The sequence below is a fragment of the Bos mutus genome, chromosome 9, assembly GCF_027580195.1.
Source record: "Bos mutus isolate GX-2022 chromosome 9, NWIPB_WYAK_1.1, whole genome shotgun sequence".
Taxonomy (NCBI): Eukaryota; Metazoa; Chordata; class Mammalia; order Artiodactyla; family Bovidae; genus Bos; species Bos mutus.
The window spans coordinates 99,238,204-99,247,455 of NC_091625.1; positions in this window are offsets into that span (position 1 = coordinate 99,238,204).

Sequence of the window (9,252 nt, forward strand, 5' to 3'; positions counted from 1 at the left end):
TAAATGTCATGATATAATTTAACAACCGTTTATGTGTATTTGATATGATTGCACAGCAAAAGTTGTACAGAATTACAAAATGCTTAATTGGTGAGAATTCTATCATGGTTAGTGGACTCGTGGAAGCTTTTCGAATATCTGAGATTTGTTATTAAGTGGGAACGTCCTTGCCAGTCCAGGTGCGATGCACGATACTGGATGCTCGGGGCTAGCGCACTGGGACGACCCAGAGGCATGGTATGGGGAGGGAGGAGGGAGGAGGGTTCAGGATGGGGAACACGTGTACGCCTGTGGCGGATGCATTTCGATATATGGCAGAACCAATACAATATTGTAAAGTTTAAAAAAAAAAAAGAAAACAAAGAAAAAAAGAAAATAAAAATAGAGAAGGTTAAAAAATAAATAAATGGGAACGTCCTTTTCTGATGTGTGTTTTATCACTTTATTTTCCATAGTTTGTTTTTTAGTGATGTATTTTAATGTAAATGATGTGCTGCTTGGAAATTGCTTCTAAAAAATGAGATTCCATCCAACTCCTAAGTTTTACAAAATATCACCAAGGTGGTATCCTCACGGATCCTATGGGAAATAGTAACATTTCAATCTTCCTTGCTTTAATTATCACTTGAAAGCTGATGAAATAAAACTCACATGTTAAGGCAAGACTAGGCATACAGTTCTTCTCTGCCCATTTGGGCCTCCACCCTCCCCTCGAGTTTGCACTGCGTGTCTGCATTTTGCATTAACCAGACCTCCCCAATGCCAGAAATACTGGCTCAGCCACAGAGATCAATTTTTCTCCTTCTGTGTCAGCCATGTAACTCCTTAGATGATAACATTTCTTTCTCAACCCTGTAAGGGGTCACCCACCGCCAGCCTTGAACCTGGAGATGTCTTTGGTGAAGTCTATGTCCAATGCCAACGCATTGCTTCCTTTAAAGATGCAGATTGGTGCAGAGCAGAGGGGTCAGACAACTCGGGGAGAGGCTGGGCCCCACCTATTGGAACTTCTTAGCTTAACTACTTACTTATGATCGTATTAGTGATACTAGCTGTATTACTTGAATTCTGCACGCTTTACAAGTTAATGGTTCTTGTGTTACCAAATGTGTGACTGATCCTCCAGTAAAATGAATGATGATTAGGCAAGTTGAAATGATTGATCAAATAAATATATAGTCCTAAATCACTACAGATGGTGACTGCAGCCATGAAATTAAAAGACGCTTACTCCTTGGAAGGAAAGTTATGACCAACCTAGATAGCATATTCAAAAGCAGAGACATTACTTTGCCAACAAAGGTTCGTCTAGTCAAGGCTATGGTTTTTCCTGTGGTCATGTATGGATGTGAGAGTTGGACTGTGAAGAAGGCTGAGTGCCGAAGAATTGATGGTTTTGAACTGTGGTGTTGGAGAAGACTCTTGAGAGTCCCTTGGACTGCAAGGAGATCCAACCAGTCCATTCTGAAGGAGATCAGCCCTGGGATTTCTTTGGAAGGAATGATGCTAAAGCTGAAACTCCAGTACTTTGGCCACGTCATGCGAAGAGTTGACTCATTGGAAAAGACTCTGATGCTGGGAGGGATTGGGGGCAGGAGGAGAAGGGGACGACAGAGGATGAGATGGCTGGATGGCATCACTGACTCGATGGACGTGGGTCTGAGTGAACTCCGGGAGTTGGTGATGGACAGGGAGGCCTGGCATGCTGCGATTCATGGGGTTGCAAAGAGTCGGACACGACTGAGCGACTGATCTGATCTGATAAGATCAATGATTGTAATAGTGTAACTCTAGCTGCAGGAAGAAGCAGCAAGGGGGAACCGTTTCCTGGATGTAGTAGACAAGTATGCCACACTGATTTCCTTTCTCTGTCCTTGTGGGGGTGGCTTTGAGAGACAACCAGAGGTCTCCTCTCTCCATAAAGAATTTACACTCAACGCCTATTTGGGTGCCAGGACCATAGGAACCCTTCCAATTTCCTGCAGCATCTTCTGGTTTATTTCGGGGAATTCCACTATGGCCATTTATGAAAGCTTGTTCATTAAACAATGAACCTTCAACAAGTAAGTCAAGCACCACTTTATTCAATGGCATCTCTGTTTTTGTGTTTTCAATTTTAAAAAAAAATTTTTTTGCCTGGTTCTTGGAATTTATCTTCAATCGATTATCTGGGAAGGGCATATTTATTGAATATTTCTGACCCCATGCATTTCTGGTGAAAAGCTTTCTTTTGCCTTTCACTTGGGTAATAGCAGAATTAAAAACATTCCTACATCATGCACTTTTTCTGAGAAACCTCTGTCTGGCAAGTCTGAAGATCTCTTCTTGCATTTCATCTTGTAAAAAATGTCTTTTCCTTTTCTATTTGGAGAGAAGCTTGTTTGTTTTTTCCTGGGTGTTTGTAACACTTTTTTTATTCATACTTATAAACCATAAAATGTGCCAGAAAAGGAAAATGCACAGCTTTCTTCTCAATTCAGATAAAGATCAAAACTTCTCTCCATTCCTCTTGCCTTTTCGCATCTCTGAAGCAGTTTCTTTAGTAATTTATGTGATTATTGCTTTTTCCAAATTGCCCTGAATTCCTCGGGAACACTTCTTATCCTTAAGTGGAATCTCGCTTCTCTTTCTTCCTCAACCGTGAGAGAGCTTTACAAATCTTCTCATACCCTCAGCTGGGTTCTCCAAAGTCTGTTTTGCTCCCAGCTGCTGTTTATTTGGACTATAATTCACATTTTAGTTTCTCATCGTACCCATTTTCCTCTTCATCTTGAACATCACTTCCTACTGTTTTTACATCTGGTTAGTCCTTGAGTGTAAATAGATGAAGTCTTCATTTTCAGTCACATTGTAGTTATTTGAATTGCTGCCAAAAGCAGATCCTCAGACAAGGACTGGTGTACAGGAAGTAGGTTGGGGAGGTGATGGCCACCTGCCAGGGATGTGGGGACGTGAGGTGAGGAAGGTAGGTAGTCTTGTGGGCATCCACCCCTAAGCTCACGTGAGGGACGAGGGAGCTGGGTCAGTCATCTAGAGGATGGGTCCCAAGGATGGTTAGTGCTCTGGAACTTAGGTCTGTCCCAGGGGTGGACACAGTGTTTTCAGGATCAGACGGAGGCTGGGGCAGAAAGATGTGTGCACCGAGAAGGTGAGGCTAGGGGAGGATGACCTCTTGCCCCCGTCTTAAGAAGACAACCTCTCCAGCTGGGTCATAGCAGATTCCCCTGGAAAGGCCTTCCCTTCAATTTCATCTACTGTGAAATTTAAAAATGCAATGAAATGTGGTTATAACTATTTTGTAAGCTCTGGAAATATGAGGCTCATCACTGATGTTGTGATCGTTTCTTTTTATTAAATACTCTACTGTAAATGGGGCTTCCCCAGTGGCTCAGTGGTAAAGAATCTGCCTGCAATGCAGGACATGCAGGAGATGTGGTTTTGATCCCTGGGTTGAGATGATCCTCTGGAGGAGCAAATGGCAATTCACTCCAGTATTCTTGCCTGGGCAATCCCATGGATAGAGGAGCCCGGTGAGCTACAGTCCATGGGGTTGCAAACAGTCAGACACGACTGAGCACTTACTGTAACTGGGTACATTCTACTTTTAAAAAGCATCAAACATGAATATAAAGAAGAGTATACACATCAATGCATGTCCGTAAATTAAACACACCTGGGTAACTACCATCCAGATAAGGAAACCATGAACTTCATTCCAGAAACTTCCCTGCCCTCCCTTCCAGTCTCTGCTGGCCCTCCCACCCTTCTTACCCCTATCAGCATAGAGTGAGGGGCTTAACTTATTGCTTTATACAGATGGTTACACTGGGTGTACTCTTTAGTGTCTGGCTTCGTTCTGTAATGCTATGTTTTTATTCACAGAGCTGCATGTAGTTGAATCTTGTTTATTTCCAGTCCTGCATAATGTTTCAATAAGTGTATGTAGCACAATTTCTCTACCTAGTCTCTGACTGATGACTATCTGGATAGCTGCCAGTTTTGATCTATCATGAGAAATATTGTTGTGAAAATTCTAATTCATGACTTTTGGTGAGTATGTATGCAGGAATTTCTGTTGGATATAAAGACCTAGGAGTGCAGTTGCTGGCTCAGAGTGTAGCTGTAAACTCAGTTTATCTAAAACTCCTAGGTTTTCCCAACACAGTTGCGTCACTTGAGCCTCACAGGAGCAGTATATGAGAATTCCGGTCACTCCATGTCTTTGCCAACATGGGTACTTACATCTATTTATTTTAGCCATTCTGTTGGTTATGCAACCTATAGCATTTTGGCCTTAATTTGCATTTCCATGGTGACTGATGATGTAAGAAAAAACCAGACCTCCCCAGTGCAGAAATACCTGCTCAAACATAAGGACAATTTTTATCTTTCTGGCATCAACTATATGGCTCCATAGAAGATAACACTCCTTGCTCAATCCTACAAGGGGTCATGATCACCCACTGATAGCCTTGTACCTACAGACATTTTTGGTGGACTTTAATGGCAAGTGCCAATACCTCACTTCCTTTAAAGACAGGTACTGGTGCAGAGCACATGGCCCGGACAACCTGGGCAGACACGGGATCCCACCTAATGGAAGTTCTTAGCTTAAATACTTATTTAGGACCTTATTAGTGTTACCAGCTATATTGTTTGTTTTCTGCCTCTTTCACAAGATTATTGGTTCTTGCATTACCTAATAGGCGACTGAGCCTCAGATAAAATGAATGATGATTATGGTGACTTGAAATGATTGATCAAATATACAGCCTTATAAGAGCAGTGATTGTAACAGTGTAACTCTAGACAAGGGAAGAAGCAGCAAGAGGCTGCTGGACCATATTTCCTGGACCACAGCAGATGAGTAAGGCAGGTGGTCCACAGGCTTTGGGCTGCTGTCAGCAGAGCCTCTCAACAAAACCCTCACCTGACCTGGAGATGGGCATTCATAGTGCCTTGGGGCAAATGAGTCCTGAAAGGCCTCCCAAACCTCGGTTGAGATCAAAATCAAAAGGGAATGGATTGCAAACTAAAGAATGCTGCCCACCATCCAGTTCTAGAAGAATGACATCTTTGGCCGCTGCAGTTGCCGACCTTCACTGCACCCTGAAAGGAAGCCAGGACGAAGGTCAGGATGAGGCCCCCTGGGTTCTGGGGGAACTGGCAGAACCAGGCCTCAGATAACAGATATTCTCAGGAGAAGAATTGTATGAACCTGGATTCTTACCTCTTCCCATACCTACAAAAGCGCCCAAACCGTTTACTAAAACGTCTGTTCTGTGACCAGCAGCAACCTCCTACTGAGATGCCTGTGTGACGCACTTCCTCTCTTCACCAAAGTCACCTCCACGATGGCCCCACCTTATCTCCTGGTAACAGTCCTCAGAGATCGCCGAGAGAGTCTCTCAGGTTACAATCCTCAGTTTGGCTGGTATAAAAATTTCCATTTCTTTCTTTGATTGACTATTGATTACTTTTTTGTCGACATTGATAAAATTGCCTACCTTTTCAGTTGCTTATTGGCCATTTGGAGGTCCTCTTTTGTGAAGAATTTGTTCTATTTTTTTACTTACTTTTTCCTCTTGGGCTGCCTGTATTTTTCGCCTTTTCAATCAACTTGCAGGAGCTCATTATGTATTTTAGATGTAAATCCTTTGTCAGACATTTGTACTGTGAATGTGTCTTGCCTTTTCACTCTCATAATGGTGTCTTTTGAAGAATAGAGCTTCTTAATTTTAACATGAAGCCACTTATCATTTCTTCTTCTATTGTTATTACTTATGTACTGTTTAAAATTTTTTTTTCCTAGTTAAGTATCACCAAAACCTCCCTCTATTTTCCCTAGAAGCTTTATTTTTTAATCTCTCCCAAGGAGATGTGAAATCTATCAGAAATTGGGTTTTGTGGATGGTGTTCAAATCCATTTCTCTGATGCAGGTAGCCCGGGAACCCAGCACTGTTTGCTGGAGAGAACTTTCCCCACCTCACTGCCCCACAGAAGTGCTTTTGTTTTGAATCAGACATGTGCACAGGTCTGTTCTTTTGGTCAATCGATCTATTCTGAATTTTCCAAATAAAAAATGATTTTTTTTTGGTTCATCCATTTATTGCACAGATACAAGTTTATGAAGAGAGGGGAATTTTCTGTAATGGAGAAGAAATGGAATTGGATTTGAGGTCTGTTGGTGGTACTTTGAATACACCGAGAAAGTGGAAATAACTCAGTTTTGAGGAACGTTGCTATTTTTACCTCCTGAGAATCTGTGACAAGGTCATAACTGACAGAAAAGAATTGGGGCAGAGGGATGCATCTGTTTGTCTGTCTGCACATTTATTTTGGGACAATGACTGGTACGGCCCAGAGGATGAGTACAACTTGTCCACAGGCTGCATCCACTTCTCACCGTCTCGGACAATGAGATGCTCTTATTCATCTAACTGACAGGTAGCGATGGCCAAAAGAGCCTGTGCTCTGATTAAATTTCAGCAAATGTGTTCCCACCTGGATTACAGCTGGAAAATGAAAAACAGAACAGCCAGGTCCTGTGTTTGCAGAGGGGAAAGAAGGCAGTGAAATAGAAAGAGCTGAGGTGATTTCCAACCATATATCGCTGGAGGCATTCTACGGGGCCATAAAAGTTTTTTTACAGACTGCTAAAAATTTCCTCCAGAATGTTCATCTTGACTTAATGATGCTGGTGAAGGTGCTGCTTGTACCTCCCTTTTTTGACTAACAACCACCCAGGAATTTCTGAGAAAGTGTAGAAATCGTGATGCTTAGAACATGGTACTCATTAAGAGTGTATACAATTCTAGAGTCAACTTAGATGATTTTAAAGTGATATTTTAATAAATTGATTTATGTTTATTAAAAAAAAAAATCCCTAAAGCCATGATTCTTACTCTACAGCCTGTGGGCTGTTACTTAGGTTTAATTAGAGATGACATTTATGATCAGTTGGCAAATATAATGAGTGTTTGGTAAAGCAGGAAGGTTAAGCTATTAGAAACATGGTCATTATTTTTTTATAGAAATCTGTACCTTTTCAGTGAGCTCTCTCTGGCTGTCTCTGTCTGTCTGTGGTATACATGTTGGATGTTTTCAACTGACTTGGGAAAATGTGAAAGGATTCTCAGAGAGCAAAGGACAATCTTTGTGTTCCCAGACTGAAGTAAGGAACAGATGCCAGGAGCTGAATGAGAGCACGGGGCTGAACGGAAGAGGAAGCCTTTAAATCTTATTTTTAAATGAGGCACAACACAGAATGGGGCACTTGTTTTAAGAAAATCAGAGCCTGCCGTGGCAGGAGCGGGCGTGCAGAATCAGGGCGCCTCAGAGATCTCGGTGACTGCGGAGGGTCTTAACGAGGACCTTCAGCCTGTTTGGTGGTAATCAGCAGGACCCGGGCTCGCCCGAGAAGGAGGATCTGGGGCCAGAAATGATTTTTAGAAAATCTCACCTCAAGGGCTAATCAGCAGTGAGTGGATTTGCGGAATACTGCTTAGACGTGAAAATACTCAGATGGTCCTTTTCTTAAGAAATTTTGTAGACCTCTTTCCGCTTTCCCTTTGACATGGAAGAGAGGAATTCTCAAAAACTGGCTTTGTACATGTCCATGCCATCTTTCCAGGGGAAGTCTGGGGTATCTGGTGGGTGGGCGTGGCTGCCAGGTGTCTCTCAAAGCTCACTGGGTTGGGTGTGGGGCTTTCGTGCTCTTTTTAACTCAAAAGGGGGCTTCCCGGGTGGCTCAGCGGTAAAGAATCTGCCTGTAGTGCAGGAGACCAGGGTTCCACCTCTGGGTCAGGAAGATGCCCTGGAGAAGGAAATGGCACCCTACTCCAGTACCCTTGCCTGGAGAAGCCCATGGACAGAGGAGCCTGGTGGGCTGCAGTCCATGGGGTCACAAAGAGTCGGACACAACTGCCCCACTAACGCATTCACTTTACTTAAGTCAAAAGGGAGGCATGTAACTGAGTGCTTACTTAACTGAGTTAAGTAACTTACAAAGTTACTTAACTTAACTGACAAAGCAGAGATAGTCTGGTTCTCAAACAGGAGCTCAAGGCCGCTATCATCACGCCAGTTTCCTCAATTTGTATTTTTAGGGAATGTGTAAAATATGGCCATTTTAGGGCTTCCCAGGTGGCGCTAGTGGAATAGAGCATGCCTGCTAGGGCAGGAGACATGAGACACAGGTTTGATCCTTGGGTCCAGAAGATGCTCGGAGGAGGGAATGGCAACCCATTCCAGTGTTCTTGCCTGGAGAATCCCATGGACAGAGGAGCCTGGCGGGCTACGGCCCATAGGGTCACAAAGAGTCGGACACGACTGAAGCAACTTAGTATGCAGGCAGGCATGGAGATTTTATGCGCGCCTTTGCAGCAGTTTTGTGAAAAGTTAAATCTACTTTTGCTTGTCTCCCTACCTGAACCTGTACCTCCTTGGGCTGCTTTCAGCCAAAGCACCTCTGGGGGAGGGGGGAGGAGTGACGACCTTGCACTTCCCATTCTGTGCCAGGCGGGCAGAGAGCAGCTTGGCGCTCCACAGGGCGGTGAACCGCGCAGGCAGGCCCTTTCTTAGAGGAGTCGGATAATACAATGAGGAAAGCTCTAAATGGAGAAAGGAGGCTTTGACGGAGTGCCGGGGTGGTGCTGCGGTGCCCAATCCCGCCCCAAGGATGGATGGGACCGGGGGACCTTCTGCTCCCCTCGGAGGGGCCGGTGCCAAAGTGCCTGCCGAGGCTGGAGGTGTCTGCCAAGGCCCAGTCCCATGCATAATGGGGGTGTTTGTCTTTGGGAAACATTTTGGGTTCTCCTGCTGGGGTTTCCAGGGCATGAGAATTTCCAGTCCTGGAAAAGGAATAAACCCCAGTCCTCTGCTTTGCCAGCAAGCTGGCCGCCCCCAGCGTAGCGAAGCTTTGTTTTGTAGCTCAGAGATTTGTCTTTGATCCAAGCCAATGGAACAAAAGCTGATTATCTTACCTTTAAATAGAGGGATTTCAGCAGAAACACTGAAGCGTCGGGGGGAGGGGAAGTGGGAGGCAGCCAGGACACCCCTCCGCGCGTCCGGGGGCGCCCAGCCAGAGAGGAAGCGAGGGGAAGAGCAGGGGCGCACAGAGGCCCCACATTGCCGACCCCCGAGACACCCCCCCCTCCTTCTCGAATTTATAGAAAAGTAGAGTGCGATGAAGCAGGCACATCCATTCACTGAGAGAAGAAACCCCACGTTCTCAGCTAAGAGTTTAGGGC